Source organism: Mustela erminea, chromosome 1 (genome assembly GCF_009829155.1).
Source record: "Mustela erminea isolate mMusErm1 chromosome 1, mMusErm1.Pri, whole genome shotgun sequence".
Classification (NCBI taxonomy): Eukaryota; Metazoa; Chordata; class Mammalia; order Carnivora; family Mustelidae; genus Mustela; species Mustela erminea.
Window position 1 is genome coordinate 122,566,136 of NC_045614.1, and position 16,830 is coordinate 122,582,965.

A 16,830-nucleotide genomic window follows, 5' to 3' on the forward strand; every position below is an offset into this window, starting at 1 on the left:
TGAAGAATTGGCAATGAAGAATGTTTACTTACTCTGCAAAGTTGGAGGAAAAGGAGCTGACATCTGTATTAGGTACCTATAAATTAGGTCTCAAAGTTAATTTCATCACTAGGAGGTAGCATAGGGATTTAAATGCAGATCTATGAACTTGAACATTTTCTTATGTTTTGCTTGCCTTATCATCAAAATCTAGATCTCTGGAAAAACATTCCTCCGTCTCACTCTAAGTCTACTAAATCATGATTTCTAAGGGAATGATGTGGAAAACTGTATTACCTACATGATTCTTATTAGCAAGCAAAGCTAGAAAATACTGTCTTATATACCACATTGTCTCTACAGTCCATTCTAGGACTAGTTTACTAGTCTAGGTCACAAACATAAGAGGACTCAGACACAGTCCAGTTCAGGAATAAAAACTGGGCACTGGTTAGTAATAGATGTTGTAATTCTTGGGAATATGACGTATGTGAAGAACAGAAGAAAGAATAGCCTATACAAGTCAGACCAAAGCTGCCTCAACTCGGGATCATTCTCAGCATTACCCTTTGTTCAGAGATCAGACCTTGCAAATTCTGCCAACAAGGCCAATGAAATAATTTCCATTTTACAGTCAAGGAAAAGAAGGTAGCAGGGTATGTGGAGAGGTAAGAGATTGACTTCCAGTACCATCAAAGGAAAGCAATACAGAAAAACTTAACTGGACCCCATGTTCCAACCATCTTTTGATGGTTGAAAGTTTTAGGAAACAAAGTTCAGTGTTGGAAAATGCCTACCTCAGAGCATCAACTTTGACATACTACTCTATTATTGTTTTAAGGAGGCTCCATGCCCAAGGTAGGGTTTGAACTCCCGACCCCGAGATCAAGAGTCCCATGCTCTACCCACTGGGCTCATCAGGCACTCCAACATACTACCCTAAAGTAGTTGAATAAAGAAAATACTCAATATTATTTAGAATCTAAGTGAATCATAAAATTTAGACATCCATATTCTGGAACCACGTAAATATCACAGAAAAATCAAGAAGTCAGTAAACTAAATTATAATAGCAATGACTATGTAATGTGGGAGAGAGCTCAGAACTGTCAGCATCTAGGGTAATTTTCACTTAGCTGTATTAGTCTCATTAGTCAATAGCAGCTTTATTACTCAACCCACCATTACTCTTCAAGATGTTAATATGCTGCATATAATGGGTATCTTAACTAAGAACTGAAGGACTTAACCTCCATGCCAGAAAGATAAGCATTAGGTAAGGAGGGAGTATTAGATCATCCAGGAACAAGAAAATTCATGATTTGATTCATGAGTTTGAGTGATAGAACCCACAGCCTGATGGTAAACTCTTTAACTTATATTTCTAAATAAGAAACTAGCATTACCCATATTTTTAAAAAATCAGCTTTCAGGGGCACCTGGGTGGCTCTTGGTTTCAGCTTAGGTCATAATCTCTAGGTCATGAGACTGAGCCCTGCATCAGGCTCCACACTCAGCATGGAGTCTGTTTGAGATCCTCTCCTTCTCATTCCCTCTCTGCCCTATTCCCTGCTCTCTGATAAATAAAATCTTTTAAAAATAAAAAGCTTTCTTCTTTTCCTGGAAAGCAATATAGCCATATGAGTTAAGAGTGTGGGCTCTAGAGCTGGACTGTATCTGGATTCCAGCCCTGTTAACTTAAAAGTTATACAACCTCAAGCAAATATATAAAATCTGATTTAATTTCCCCACATGCAAACTAAGAATATTAAAGTAGTTCCTCAAAGTGAAGGCTGAATTAGTTAAAACTCAAAACACCTAGAATAGTGTCTGACATGTACTAACTACAAATAAAAAGTCAATTACTGTTACTTTTAAGCAAACTGTCCCTGAACCTAATTATACCATACATGGATCAGAGAGTTTATGCAGATAAAAGTCACTTCACAATTTGTTTTTAAAATAATTCATTAAGAAGGTTAACATAGGGAGAAGGTAGGTCTCTGGGATATATGTGTGTGTGTGTGTGTGTGTGTGTGTGTGTGTGTGTGTATGAATATATATTATGAATGATATTATATATTCAAGATCCAAGAAATGTGTAGGACTATTCATACTGTCCTGTAGAAGAATCTGAAAACCTTGACTATAGTGAATCTGAACACTCATCTCACTAACCTACTCCTTTACTGTCTCACTTGGTTAGTTGGTAGTTAGAACTGATAGTTAGGCAAGCTGAAAAACCTCATGCACACAGCAGATAGTCAGACTTCAGCATAATAAATTCAAATCTTTTGCTAAACAATTTGTTCTTGCAAGAAAAAAAAAAGTAGATCATAACAGATCCTACAGGTAGAATATAGATTTAACTCTCAAGGCTGATGAAAAATGTTGTTTTAGGGGCACTATTATTCCAATAAACGATGAAAATGAGAATTTACCAGAAGCAAAGATCTGTTAGCAAGAAGTCAAATTAGAAAACTTTACAGTTCTGCAATGATTACTTCATATGTTGCACCTATAAACGTTCTCTGGATGAGATCAAGTAAATGCATTCATCTCAAATATCTGATTAATGACCTTAAAATGAAAAAGACTAAGAAAATCCCTTGGTATCAGAATTATGTATTTCAGTCCCAAGCACAGGTTCCAATCTTTGCCCAATAATGGATTCTAATTACATTTTTAGGTACTGCTCCCTCTGGATGGCCTAAAGATATAGCATACTATCCCCATCTCCTAAAAAACACTCCATTTTAAAATTTAAACTCCATTAGTCTAGAAGTCGTCGTATAAAACCCCAGTCCAGCTTTCTTCATAATGAATTGCAGAACATCTATCAATTTGCCTAACAAAGATTTCGTGCTTGCTTCGGCAACACATATACCACTTAATGAAGATTTTGACAAGACTCACTATTATACTTATTTTTTTTTTTTTGCTGCGCTATGTTTTTTAAAAAATTAAGATACCTGTGAGAGATACAGCAAAATGTTGAAAGTCATTTCAGCTGAGAGAATAAGAATCTTGGCAACCATTCAAAGTAAAGGATTCACATCTTATGGGTTATTATGACCAAGCATAACAAAAACAAAAACAAAAACCCAAGACATCAAAACTCCTAAACCAACTAACAAACTAAACAAACTAGAGATCTACTCTTGGAAGATGTCTGTATATTTTGTGCTAACATTTCTGACATGAGAATTTGAAACTCATGACTAATTAAAGACAAATTTCTAAAAGATAAGGAAGAAGTACAAAATTTGTTATATTCCAACAAGTCTAGAGATAGTAACTAGAATTCTTCAGCGGTCTTTAAGTGTGCAAGGTGAACTTCGCACTTTTGGTTTGGTCCATTTAACTCATTCAAGCATCAGCTGCCCTGTTAGAGAGGTGGGAAGTTTTCATTTCCATGCTCCATCAATCAGGTATGCTACTAACTTCAAATGACAAGAGTTTTCCTTTACCTGAATAGCAGATATCCTCTGAACACAGAAAAGAGTTATACTGAATACTCATAACAACCATTATAGAAGATGAATGTAGTCTGCTATAATTCTGTCATGGACTGTTTTTTCCTGTTTGTCCAGCTAATCCAGGTAGAATTCTCTTTTCACCTTTAGTCTTAGAGGACAAGGAAATACACACAGGTTGAAAAGTTTCTGGCCCTATTCTCAAAAGACCACTGGAAGGTTTACAAAGCTCTGTCCATCTCAAGATTTATGATAAAGTTATTGGGTGTCTTTCAGTTTGTCTATCACTAAAGGATAAGCCAAGGTTCTTAGTCTGTCTCAATCTCCTTCACAGCCTCTATAGAACAACTGTGGAATGAATCAAAGCTTCCTTCTTGAAGAGAGTTTAGTTCTGCTTTCCCACAGCAACAGCAGGGGTGCCTGAGGGAAGAGGAAAATCTGTTCACCTCTTTAGGGTCCATACCAGCAGCAAATGTAGAGAAAGGAAACATGATACTAATATAAAGATTTTTTTTTCCTATGTATTTCACTGAAATAGCTATAGCTAGCATTTATTAAATACCTGTTTCCTGTCAAATAGTGCTAAATGTTTCCATGTATTATCTTGAACCAATCCTCACTATATCACCACCAGCAAAAAACTAAAGAACTGTAAGAGTAGTGTTACTGTGCCCATTGTACTGATAAAGATATTAAGGTTTAGAGGTTACATACCTTGTCCAAGAAAATAGTAGTGTAGGAATTTGAACTCAGAACAATAAAACTAGGATACAAATAACAACCACTGTGTTACACTACTGAAGAGAAATATGGTCACTGCTCTATTCACTTATCTCACTGGGGGTTTACTGATATTAAATAACCAACAACTTTTGTTTAATACTGAGGAGATGGACACATGAGTAAAATACAAAACTCTCTTTTCAAAACCACCTATAAGACATGTAGATAATTTGTATGAATACCCAATCGATAGTTTTGTTCCAAATTTTTAAAAAATCCAAGAAAAGCTTTAGAGTGACTTTTTAAATCATAACCTATTGGATAGATACTAAATACTAAGTTGTTTTAAATATCAGATTTAAAGGTGACAAAAGGTGGAATTGTAAGTATTTAGTTTTTACTACTAACATTGGAGTGAACAGTGAATTAAATGCATTGTCTTTTCATATTCAACATAAGACCAGAAGAATCAAGCTGAGTTGATTATCAAGACAGTCCTTTAAAAGACTTGCCTAATAGCTTGGCTAACTGAACATAAAAAGTAAATAAGTAAATAAATAAATAAATATTTGCATATATCCATGTGGGGAGCAGGGATGGAAATCCATGTTTCTAATTGAGAAACACCAAAAAAAGGAGACGTAGACTGGATGATTCTTGTGGATGGTAAGAAGCTTTAGAAAATAATACGCTTAGGGTCCCCTGGACAGCTCAGGCAGTACAGCATGCAACTTTGGAATCTCAGAGTCCTGAGTTCATGTCCCATGTTGCCCGCCTGGCTCATGTGGTAGAGCACCTGTCTTGAATCTGAGCCATGAATTCAGTTTTGGGGAAGGAAAGCAGTTTTGCTTTTCTTCCCCAAAACACAGTGTTTTGCCCCTTGACAACTAATGTGAAAAGATACAAATAATATTATAACCTTTAAGTGAAAGAGGGTTTTTCATTTGTGTCCTTTTCAAATATTTAGATGATTGCTTACCTAAAAAGGCACTCTACAGCAAATGCCAACAAGAGTTTAAAAACCATCTTGAGCTTAATGTTTAATGATCTGTATTCTATTTGTTATAGGTTTATCAAAATGATTAACTCAGTAACAAAAATTTGCAGAAGTGTTTGATTTCCTCACTGTTCTTCAATGCCACATTCTGTTTTGAAAAGCTCAAGTCATCCTTCTGAAACTACTTACGGTTCATTCAACTACATTGGCTCAAAATCTTTGCCTTCCATTCTCATTCACTGATATGAGTATAAATGGCACAATCCCTGGAATAGAAATTGTTCAGCAAATAAGTTTTTAAAATCTGCATACATTTCGACCTAGAAATTTATCATAGGTATATGCACATAATTAGCTACAAGGTCTATCATCTTATCTTTAATATTAAAAAATTGAAAAAAATCCCTGATGTCTACTACTAGGGAGGTAATAAAATAAAATACAATGTGATCTATACAGAAGAATACTATTGAAGTTAACTTTCATGTATAATGCCTACACACAGCCCATGCTAAGTAACTGCTTTATCTACAGATGAATATTCATTGCAATTTGTAACTAAAAGCTGCTCAAAGTGGCTTTATCCAATCTTTACTGTGTATTTTTTTTTACACATATAATATAGCTAACACCTACAGAAAGCTTCCTATGTGCAAGATATTGTTCTAACTATCTTACATCCACTAATACATTTAATTCTCAGAACAAACCTTTGAGGTACATACTATTATTCCTACTCTGTAGACTAAAAAACAGAAGCATAAGGGAAATTAGTTACTTGCCCAAAGTCCTACAGCTCATCATCGATAAGACAAAAATTCAAAGCTACTCAATCAGGCTCCAGAGTCTGTGTTTTGAACCAGAAAATATGCATGCCTCATATTCTATTGCCTATGCACAAGAGTCAGAAAGGATATAAAACATGGGAATAATGTAAAAGTGGTTATTTCTGGTTTTCAGATTATCAATGTTCAAAACAGGTGTGAATTATTGGGACTCCTGGGTGGCTCAGACTGTTAAGTATACAACTCTCAATTTCAGCTCAGGTCATGATCTCAAGGTCATGAGATCAAGTCCTGCATCTGGCTCAGTGCCGGGCATGGAGACTGCTTATGATTCTCCCTCTCCCTCTACCCTCCAACCACACCTTCTCCCCTTGCCCGCCCCCCCACACACACCCATGCACTCTCAAAATAAATAAATAAATAAATGTGAATTATTGTATCATTAAGTGAAAAATGCCTTCTGATTGCAGAATGAGCTTTAGAAAAAAATACTATGAGAGCTAATGACTGAGAACTTTTATAGATCCAAAGTAGAGATTCTGATATCCCATGGGTGCATATCTTCAGAGGTCTCTGAATTGACAACAAATCTAGACAATGACTCATTCTGAACCTTGACATCTCACAGGGTAGAAAAATGGTCTTCTAATCCATCAACATTGTTCTCTTGCTCTCACCCATTTGAAGTCATGTTACTGATGTCTATTTCCTCCTTTAAGGCTAACAAAATTTTTATGCTTCTGCTCTTTGCCTTTCACTAGCGGAAGATTGAAATTGGTATTTTAGGAGATTTCTATGATATAGTGAGCTCAGCTAGTACTCCTATAATATAGCCTAAGGTAGTAGTTCTCAACCCTAGCTAGGAGTTTGTTTTGTTTTGCTTATAACTCCACAAGTGATTCTGATGCACAGCCTGGGTTTAGAGTTTCTGCAGCATATGTATTACTATATAGCTTGATACTCTGCTTGTCATACTTCAGCAGTTAGAATCATAGCAGTAGTAAATGAAACTGAGTAACACCCGATTTCAGTATGTGTTATTATGCATATTGTTATGTATGCAACTAATAAAGCTTTATGTTTTCACTTAGAATGGGAAATACAAATAATTAGAGTTATTAAATATGAACTTATATATAGAATTGAAATACTAGATTTAAAAAGGAGTAGGAATGTAAGTGTAAAACTGAAAAACCAAGAGAAAGGAAGTTTTTGAAGACAACCAAGATAGTCTATTTCCAGGGAATAATCAGACTGACTCATCAAGCTTAAACTAAGTGAAATCATGTCGGCTTGATAAATATAGCTTCAATATGCACACAGTCCTATCTAGGATTTAGTGAAAATTCACAAAGGACCAACAAAATGCATAGCTAGCAAGAAAGAACAAATACCTAAGATGGTACAGAATCATTTACAGTACCCTTCCCTAGGAAACTATTATGCAAGATGCAGATCTGCACTTAAAGTTACGCTAGGCACCTGGATCATTTGTTGAACCATTAAGGATAAAAATAAATTTTAAGTACTACCAACAAAACTTTATCTTTTTTAAAGATTTTATTTATTTGACAGACAGAGAGCGTGAGCGAACACAAGCAGGGGGAGCAGCAGAGGGAGAGGGAGAAGCAAGCTCCCTGCTGAGCAGGAAGCCCAATGTTGGACTCGATCCCCAGATGCCAGACGCCTAACTGAATGACCCACCCAGGTGTCCCTCTTAACAACAAAATTTTAAAATGACTTTGTGAAAAGTTTATAGGAAGTTGAGCAGCTACCAAATAGCTAAAAGACACGTTATATATCAGTGGGTATTTATTCTTCACACTATTCCCAGTGATAGTGTGCATTTGCATGGGTGTGTGCTCATTTACTTTGTTTCACTTTGGCATACGTTTTGGGTTAGACTTATTCTGTCTGCCTCTTTCTTAAACACATCCTTGTACATTTGTAACCCACACATGCCTGGTTCTCCAACCCCTTCACCAGCTGTTCTTTCTCAGATTACTCTTCTCCAAGATTTCTAAAACTGATGTCCTATCTTCAGTTTCTTGTGGGTGACCTCATTCAATCCGATAGTTTCAAATATATATCCATGGGACATCTAAGTCTGTATCGGCAGCCCTGGCCTTTGCCGGCCAACCTGACTCAAGTGTCATTAAATGCACGGCATCTCTAACAGATTTCTCAGTTTAAAACTCATGATTCCCTTTCCCACAATCAAATGTATTCCTTCCCAAGTCATTTTCTGGCAAACGGAATCCAGTTAATCCAATTGAAAGTTAAGCACTACACTTGACTCCGCATTTTCTTTCATCTCCCAAATTTCATCTACCATTCAGTGCAGAACTCTTCCACTTTTCTACCTCTCCACTATTATCACTCTTTCTAAAGCCACTATACCTCTAAACTAGATTTCTGCAGTGGCCATGTGACTTACATTTCTGTTTCTAATAATACTTTCTCAAAATATCAAAGCTGTTTCCTCCAACCGGGCCTCTATCAGAAAAATCTATTTCCATATTTAATCCTAAATGGTTTATAAGCAGCGGTTTCTCACAGCTGGGGAAGCTGGGAGACCAAGATAGGGGTGCCACCATGAAAAGGTGAGGGCCTTGTTCCAATCACATATTTTCATTGGATCCTTATGGTGGAAAGGACTAGGGAGCTTTACAGGCTCTTTAATAAGAGCACTAATCCCACTCATGAGTGCTCTACATTGTGACCTGATCATCTTCCAAAACCATTACCTCCTAATACCATCACTTTGGGCAATAGGAGTCAAACATGAATTTGGAGGGTAGTAGGTACGTATGAATAGAAACATTTAGACAATAGTAGAGGGGTTTTAATTGGAAACTCCTTTAAACTTCAAAAATACAACTGGATCCTTTATGTAACTATTACATAAGCAAAAATGTCACCTCTTCAGAAAGGCTGTTCTTGAAGACTTAATCTACAGAAGCCCCTAGTTGCTGATTATCAGGTCACTCCCATTTTGATATCTTACACATCAATCGCTACTTTTCCACTTTGTTTCCTTGTTTGCTACCTCTTGTTTTCCATTCACATTAAGTATGGACCTTGCTCTCTTCCATATTTATCATAGTATCCCTGGTACCTAGGGCAGTACCTGTAAATATAGTAGACACTCAAATATTTGATGAATTACAGTATTTCCACTTGCCAAATTTTACTGACTAGTACAGTTTTTACAGTGAAATTCAGACTACCTCAAGAGATGCAGACCTGGATACAGCTACTATTTCTCCCATCCCCTCAAATCTTTTTCTCAATCTAGGTCTAACAACCTTCATAAATAGTTGGGCATGTCATGCCTTGCAGATATTGCGTTATTTGGGGCTCAGCATAGGTAACGGTCCTCTAAAAGTTACCCTACTTCCTCACAATTTGCTTATACCAGATGTTTAAAGCTCTTGTTACCTTTGGGCACAGATGAATTAAAGAATAAAGATAAAATGTGTGATTTTATTTTTTTAAAGATTTTATTTATTTATTTGTCAGACAGAGATCACAAGTAGGCAGAGAAGCAGGAAGAGAGAGAGGAGGAAGCAGGCTCCCTGCTGAGCAAAGAGCCTGATGCAGGGCTCCATCCTAGGATCCTGGGACCATGACCTGAGCCGAAGGCAGAGGGTTTAACCCACTGAGCCACCCAGGCGCCCCGAAACATGTGATTTTCGATGGCATATCTTCTTTTTTTTTTTAATTTTTTTTTTTTTTAAGATTTATTTGAGAGAGAGCGAGCGTGAGAGAGAACAAGCATGAGAAGTGGGAGGATCAGAGGAAGAAGCAGACTCCCTGCAGAGCAGGGAGCCCAATGCGGAACTTGATCCTGGGACTCCAGGACCATGACCCAAGCTGAAGGCAGTCGCTCAACCAACTGAGTCACCCAGGTATCCAGGATGGCATATCTTTTAAGACTAACTAGAAACTAGGATGTCAGGGAAACAACTCAAATTCATGGGCCACACTAAGAAATTGTCGATGGATTTTATGGTTAGTCTTCAGGAAGCTTAGGCAATATGAATAGTTATTCAGTTACCCTGTTCAATCATTCTCTTCTAAAGTATAATAAAAAATATTATGGATATCTAAGACTGATTTTTTATTAATGGCTTTATCACACATTTTCTTAAACCATGACTCCCACCTCCTAAATACTTGCTTAAGGCAATCCTAAATACTTAATTGAAGGAAAATATTTAAACACTCTGATGGTGTTTTCCTGAAAGAGTGATCTGATAAAATAGAATCAATATTCCTTTTAAACATCTCTAAACTTTTAAAGTTCCAGCCTTTAGGGGCACCTGGGTGGCATAGTCAGATGTCCGGCTCTTGGTTTGGATCAGGTCATGATCTCAGGGTTGTAAAATCCAGCCCCATGTCTGGTTCCATGCTCAGCACTGAGTCTGCTTAAGATTCTCATCCCAACATAAATATATATGTTTATATATAAGCAGTTCATGCTCTCCCCCCACAAATAAATAAATCTTAAAAAAAGTTTTAGCCTGTGAAAAACAAGTAACTTAAGAACACAGGTCAACTGCTTTATGCATGAGTCCAATTACTCTTAAAATGTGAACTAAATAAATGCAAGCTAGAAGTCAAGCCCATAAGGCATCTACTGACTAAGCCTGATACTATAAATTCACAATAAATGGAATCAAAATATTATTTTGGATAAGTAAAATTTATGAGTTTGGCATTTCTCTTGCTATAACTTCAAAAAATAAAAGATTTAGAACAGCTAGATATGGTAACTTGTGCATCAGCTACAACTGAAAAGGATAGTAGGGCAACAGCGATAAAAGAAAAAATGCTACACATGAGACTACAATAACAAATTCTTAAGAATTTACTTTTTACCTTAGACTATAAGCATCCTGCTGACAATAATTATGCCTATTAACTTGATAAAAGACGATCTCCTTATTAAGATCTTTTTAAAAGAATGATAAATCAATGAATAGTAGTGTGACAGAATAACTGAGTTTAAGCTCACCTAGGGGAAATATAAAACATTTTGCTGTTCATTAATTTTGAAGGTGGGACTCAGAAAAAAAAAAATACATGTGGTCCTTGTGATGAGTCCCTTGTGCCCAAAGATCTAAAACTTGTGGAAAATGATTTCCCTTTCTGTAATAGCCCATTATTTTTCTCTTAGACTATGTCCATTTCAACCTTTGAAACAAAGTTTGAAATATTCAAATAAAAGGATATAAATCCTTGCTTTTACAAGTAAGGTGTGGATTATAGACAAAAGCTTTAAAAGCAAAGGAAAAATATAATAGAATCCAACCTCGATGTGTACTCAAGAGGCTGAGACATTATCATAATGCCTCTATTATGGCAATTGCTGAAATTAAATGCCTGCTGATTTGACCCTAAGGAGTATAGTGCAGTGTTTGCTGTAATAAAACACTTACTGTAAATGCTTACCCTTGAACAGAGTCTATATTAATACAATTCCACGATAGCTATTTTGACAACTGTCACTATATATTTCATAAGCCACATTGAACCATCCCATGTTACTTTTTTGGTTATCTGAAATATCTTGCTTCTTCCTTGTAAGTGTTAATTGCTTTCCAGAATCTTTAAGACTCCATAGACACTGTAAAAAAAGAGAATGGCATGGTACTTTGCTGATTATTCAAGATTAAAATAACTTAATAGAACAAATGATTCATGGAGCAGCATGTTTAAAACTACACAGGTACAGTTTGAGAGTTATATATAATTCAGAATGATATAATTGGCAGCAGTTATGTTGTAGATTTACGTCAGACTTTGCCATCATTTTGCATTAATGTTAGCGCAGCTGCTTGCTATTTAATAACCTTATATGAAGTCCTTATGCTTCATTTACAGGTGACAGTCATAAAGACGTAAATATGGCTTACCTTGCCTTTGCAAAACTACAATGGACAATGTGTCCATCTTGAAATCTGAATTATTGCATTTGCATTGTTAGCTAAAAATGGAACATAGATGTTGCCTGCTTCATTCCTTAAGTATCAAATTTAGAAAACTAAATATTTTGAAAAGCAATCAAATAAGAACTGAAGGCTTAGAAATGATACATTTCTTCATGTGTCATATAAAGAAAAAATTTGTAAAGGAAAACAGAAATGGGTGTAGTCCCTATTTACCAGTGAGATCCTTTCCTTTCTCAAGGCTTTTTGTATATTCTGACTACTAAATGTACCCACAGTTTGTTCGTTGTTTTTACATTAAGTTCACTTTCTGGTAACATAGCTTGTAGAATTCTTAAAATAAAAGCAAATATGTTACGGGTGCCTGGGTTGCTGGGTCTGCCTTTGGCTCAGTTCATGATCCCAACGTCCTGGGATAGAGTTCTGCTTTGGACTCCCTGCTCAGTAGGGAGCCTGTTTCTCCCTCTCCCTATGCCAGCTCATGTTCTCTTGCTCACTCTCTCAAATAAAACCCTTAAAAAAAATGTTTTTTTAAAATAAAGCAAATATTACATTTTACAGGTTTGGATATTCAGTCAGCTAGTCTACTTGTTAATGCTACTGATTTCAACACTAGTTGAAATCCCATTTATTCTACAGTCCATGGAGATACTTTTCTTCATCATCGTCCTACCAAATTAACTCTGGAAGATCACAAAGAACAACCTAACAACTAAATCCAATGGGTAATCTTTTTTATATCTCTTAAGCCTGAATTTCTCTTTCTCTTACTTAGTATTTAAGTCAGTCACAATATCCTGTTGATTTTACCTTCTTACTATCTCTATTATCCATCCCCCTCAGTCACAGACTTAACTATGTTGGGGGTGGGAAAAACTTCCATATGGCTGTACGTGGTGAAGATTTGCAGCTCCCACATGTGTCCAGTGTGGATCACTGGCAGGAGGCTCTACTCATTATAGTTACAACCAAGCAATGAGGAATCCATGATGCTATTGCCTATCACTGTGGCAGAGTAAACAGAGTGCCAGCGAGTTCTGCAAAGCATTTAAGGCTCAAATTCAGAGATGACAATCACAACTCATTGGCCAGAAATAGTCACTTGGCTCCACCCAACCACGAAGGATTAGAAAATGCCATCTCATGTACTTAGAAAGAGTTAAGGTGTCTGTAATGGATAGTATTAATTGTAACATATTAGTGTTCAGAATTTTTCAAAGTTCCTTACTGATGACAAGAACAGACATATTATCCTATGCAACAATTCTCTGACCTTTCCCCTTTCCAATTCTCCTTCACACTCAGAATATGTGTTCTGCTGCTAATTTACTTGCAGGGTATTTGTTTTTTGAGATGTCCTGTTGCATGCATGATTTTGTACATATTATTCCATCTGCTCAGCTACTAGAAAACTATTCATCTTTCTAATTTTATCTTCAACTAGATCTTCCTTCTAGAGTCTTCCCTAGCCCCACACAGATTTTTAGTTTCTATATTCTTTCCCCTCATTAAAATGTTACTGAGCCATCTGCACTTCTCTCCCCACTTGACTATGAACAACTAAGACAGAACACATTATTTCAAGTTTAGGTCCCTGGTATCAGAGATAAAAGATAAACTCTAAGACTTGTGTAATAACCAAATCCTACTTGATTTCTCCATTTGACAACTATTTCTAAAAATATTCTGATATTTGGCTTCCACGAAACCATTCTATTTTTATTTTTTTCCCAACCCCCTCACAGTTAGCTTCCTGAGAAAGTTCATTGCTTTTCAAAAGCTGAACTAATCATCCCTTTAAAGTTGGTGTGGTGGAATGCAGGAATCTAACCTCATGCTTCCTGGATAATCTGTTTCTTCAACTATCATCCATATATATTTATGACTCCCAAATCTAAATCCGTATTCCATTCCCTTCAAGCTAAATACAAAACAAATGTTATCAACTACTTGCTATTTCCATTTTGTCACCTCAAAAGTCAAACCCATCATCTTATCCTCAAATCTATTTTTGCATCTTCCCTTTCTCAGCTAATTGACATAATGGTAACTTAAACCAGAGTTTGGAATAATTCTATTTTCCACCCACTCTCTCTCATCCCTACATTCAGTGAACAATTCATGCTAGTTTTACCTGTTAAGTGTATCTCTTGTGTTCCAGGTCTGATATCACTTTTTCAAATCTCCATTTCTTGCCTTAACTCTGTCTCCTTATAGATCTCTATTTCAGTTTTGCCATCTTCCCATTCATCCATCTTTTTTGTCTGTAAATGCCAGTCTGATTGTGGCACTCATCTGTTTGCAATCCATCAGGAACCCTCTGAAGCTTTAACATGACATTTACATCTCCATCTGTCCAGGTTCCAGTACCCCATGATCTGTGAAGTCAAGTGACTTCTGGGCCAAGAAAGATATATATCTTCATTTCTCTACCTTTTTTACATCCAATATTTCCACCCAACTCTGTGTCTGGGAAATCTCCAGATATCCTTCGAAAGTCAACTCACAAGCTCTTGTTCAGTGAACCTTCTCTAAGAACCTAGTTTACATACTTCTCTATCCACAGATAATCAACTCCTCCATGGAGGGACACTGACTCTTTAATGACTACCTGGCACAGTATTTTACAGAAAATGCTCAGAATTTAAGTACATTTTAGAAAGAAGGGCTAAAAGCTGGTGAGATATAGGTATAGATGTTAAGAAAGTAATTTTTCTGAAGTAAAATTATGTATTGAAAAGAATCAGACTAATATGTATGGTCACTCAAAACTGAAAAAAATATTGTTTCACTGCCATTTTCTTGATTTGGTTGACTAACAGATCAAACAGATCTTGGAAATTCACAAGAAAAGTCAAAACATAATTTTATTGTGTATTAAGCAAAAAAATAAAAACAAAAGCTAATGTATTTCAAATCTAAAGAATATGGAATATGTCTGCAAATGAAAGCATTGATAGTAAGGAGCAAGAGTTAAGTATTCCCTTTTTTGTCAATACCTTAAACAAAATTTGTTCCCAGAAAACAATAAGGAATAGAAAAATTTTAAAAAATCCATTAGCTTATTTTAATTTAGAAAGCAGAAGTCTATTGTCCCTTATTTGGGGAAAACTAAGTGTAGAACATAAAGATGTGGGGCCCAATGACCTGCAACATAAAAGCGAGAAGTTGGAAGATCCAGAATTGAGAATGTATATTGAAAATTGTCCACTTGAAAGTCCTTAGGAAAGATACATTTATATTACTGAGATGTCTATTCAATTGTCAGCAGGGATGACACTATACGAAATATCCATAAAATTATATACCACAGGATCTGAAGGTAAAACAGGTCTCTAACATAACAAGGTAATATATGAAAATGTGTTCAACTTTAGAGAATGAAGTTGAATTCTATACTTATATTGTTACACTAACTCAAATATAAAGTTTAATAATACACTATAATGGTTTGCAACTATGAGAAAACAAAGACTCATGCATTGCTTAAAACTGTGAAAACTGGTATAACCACAACAAGACAGTATAGCAACTGCTATAAAAACTTGAGCATCCTTTGAGCCAACAATCCTACCTCTGAGAATTTCTCATTGATATACTCAACATGCTAAACGATAAACTGCAAAGCTAACAGCAAAAGATGGGAAACAATGCAAATGTCTAGTAATAGGTACTGATCAATTTAATTATATATCCATATATATTCAAGTTATATTCTTATCTCACCCACTATACATGGAAGGTAGCATCCTAGAGACTATTCTGTCCCTTGTATTTTCTTAAACAAGAGTATGTATTTATTCATTTATTCATTTAAGTAGGCTCCATGCCCATTGGGGGCTTGAACTCACAACCCTGAGATCAAGAGTCTCATGCTCTAAGAATGAGCCAGCCAGGCACCCTGTTCCTGGTATTTTTTTCACAAGGAATCTTGAAGACATTTTTGAGTTATAAAGCACAACGCTCTTTAGAACAGCATGAAATTTATATATGTATGTGTGTGCATATATATATATCTATATCTATCTAGATTCTAGATATATCTATCTATCTAGATTCTAGATCTATCTAGATTCTAGATAGATATTCATATATTAGACTGTTATACTGCTCTGAAATAAGATTTCTGCCTTTCCCCTAAGGATGCCCATTCTTGCCACGTTTATCAAACACAGTTTCGGAAGTCCTAGCCAAGCAATTAGGAAGAAGAAATAGAAAGCATCCAAATGTGTAAGTAATAAAACTGTCACTCTTTGCAGATAGAACATTTTATATAGAAAACTCTAAAGATTCTCAAGAAGTGTTACAATTACTGAATTCTATGAAGTTGCAGGTTATAAAAATACAGAAATCTGTTGTGTTTTTATATATTAACAATTTCTCTGATAGTTAAGAAAACAATCTCATTTATAATTGCCTCACATACCTAGGAATGAATTTAACCTAAGATATGAAAGACTCTGAAAGTTGTAAGACACTAATAAAATTGAGGACAAATAAATGGAAATATATAGCATGCTCATAAATTATAATATTGTTAAAATGTCCATATACCCTACCCAAAGAAATTTATAGGTTCAATGTAATCCATGTCAAAATTCCAATGGCAGTTCACAGAAAATTCTAAAATTTGCATGTAACCACAAAGACTGAAAATAGTCAAAGCAATCTTTAGAAAGAATATAGCTGGAGACATCATTCTCCCTGATTTTAAGCTACATTACAAAGCTATTAGTAATCAAAATAGCATGTTACTGGCATAAAAAACAGACACAGATCAATGGAACAAACATCCCCAAAATAAACCTATGCATATATGGTCAATTTATGACAAGGGAGCTAAAAACATAGAATGGGGGGGAGGACAGTCTCTTCAATAAATGGTTCTGGGAAAACTGCATAGTCACCTGCAAAAA

The 16,830-nt window shown here is 35.7% G+C and overlaps 2 protein-coding genes across 2 annotated transcripts in view; both read right to left on the bottom strand.

The window, feature by feature from the left end:
• NAALADL2 (N-acetylated alpha-linked acidic dipeptidase like 2) overlaps positions 1 to 16,830 on the bottom strand; it is a 1,358,868-nt gene that overhangs the window by 1,168,935 nt on the left and 173,103 nt on the right. The window contains exon 5 of the mRNA XM_032340827.1: positions 11,514 to 11,592. The gene's annotated coding sequence lies outside the window, so the exon portion shown is untranslated. The remainder of the gene's footprint in view (positions 1 to 11,513; positions 11,593 to 16,830) is intronic.
• The window catches only part of LOC116590694 (purine nucleoside phosphorylase-like), a 53,189-nt gene that overhangs the window by 31,962 nt on the left and 4,397 nt on the right, over positions 1 to 16,830 (bottom strand). The window lies entirely within an intron of this gene.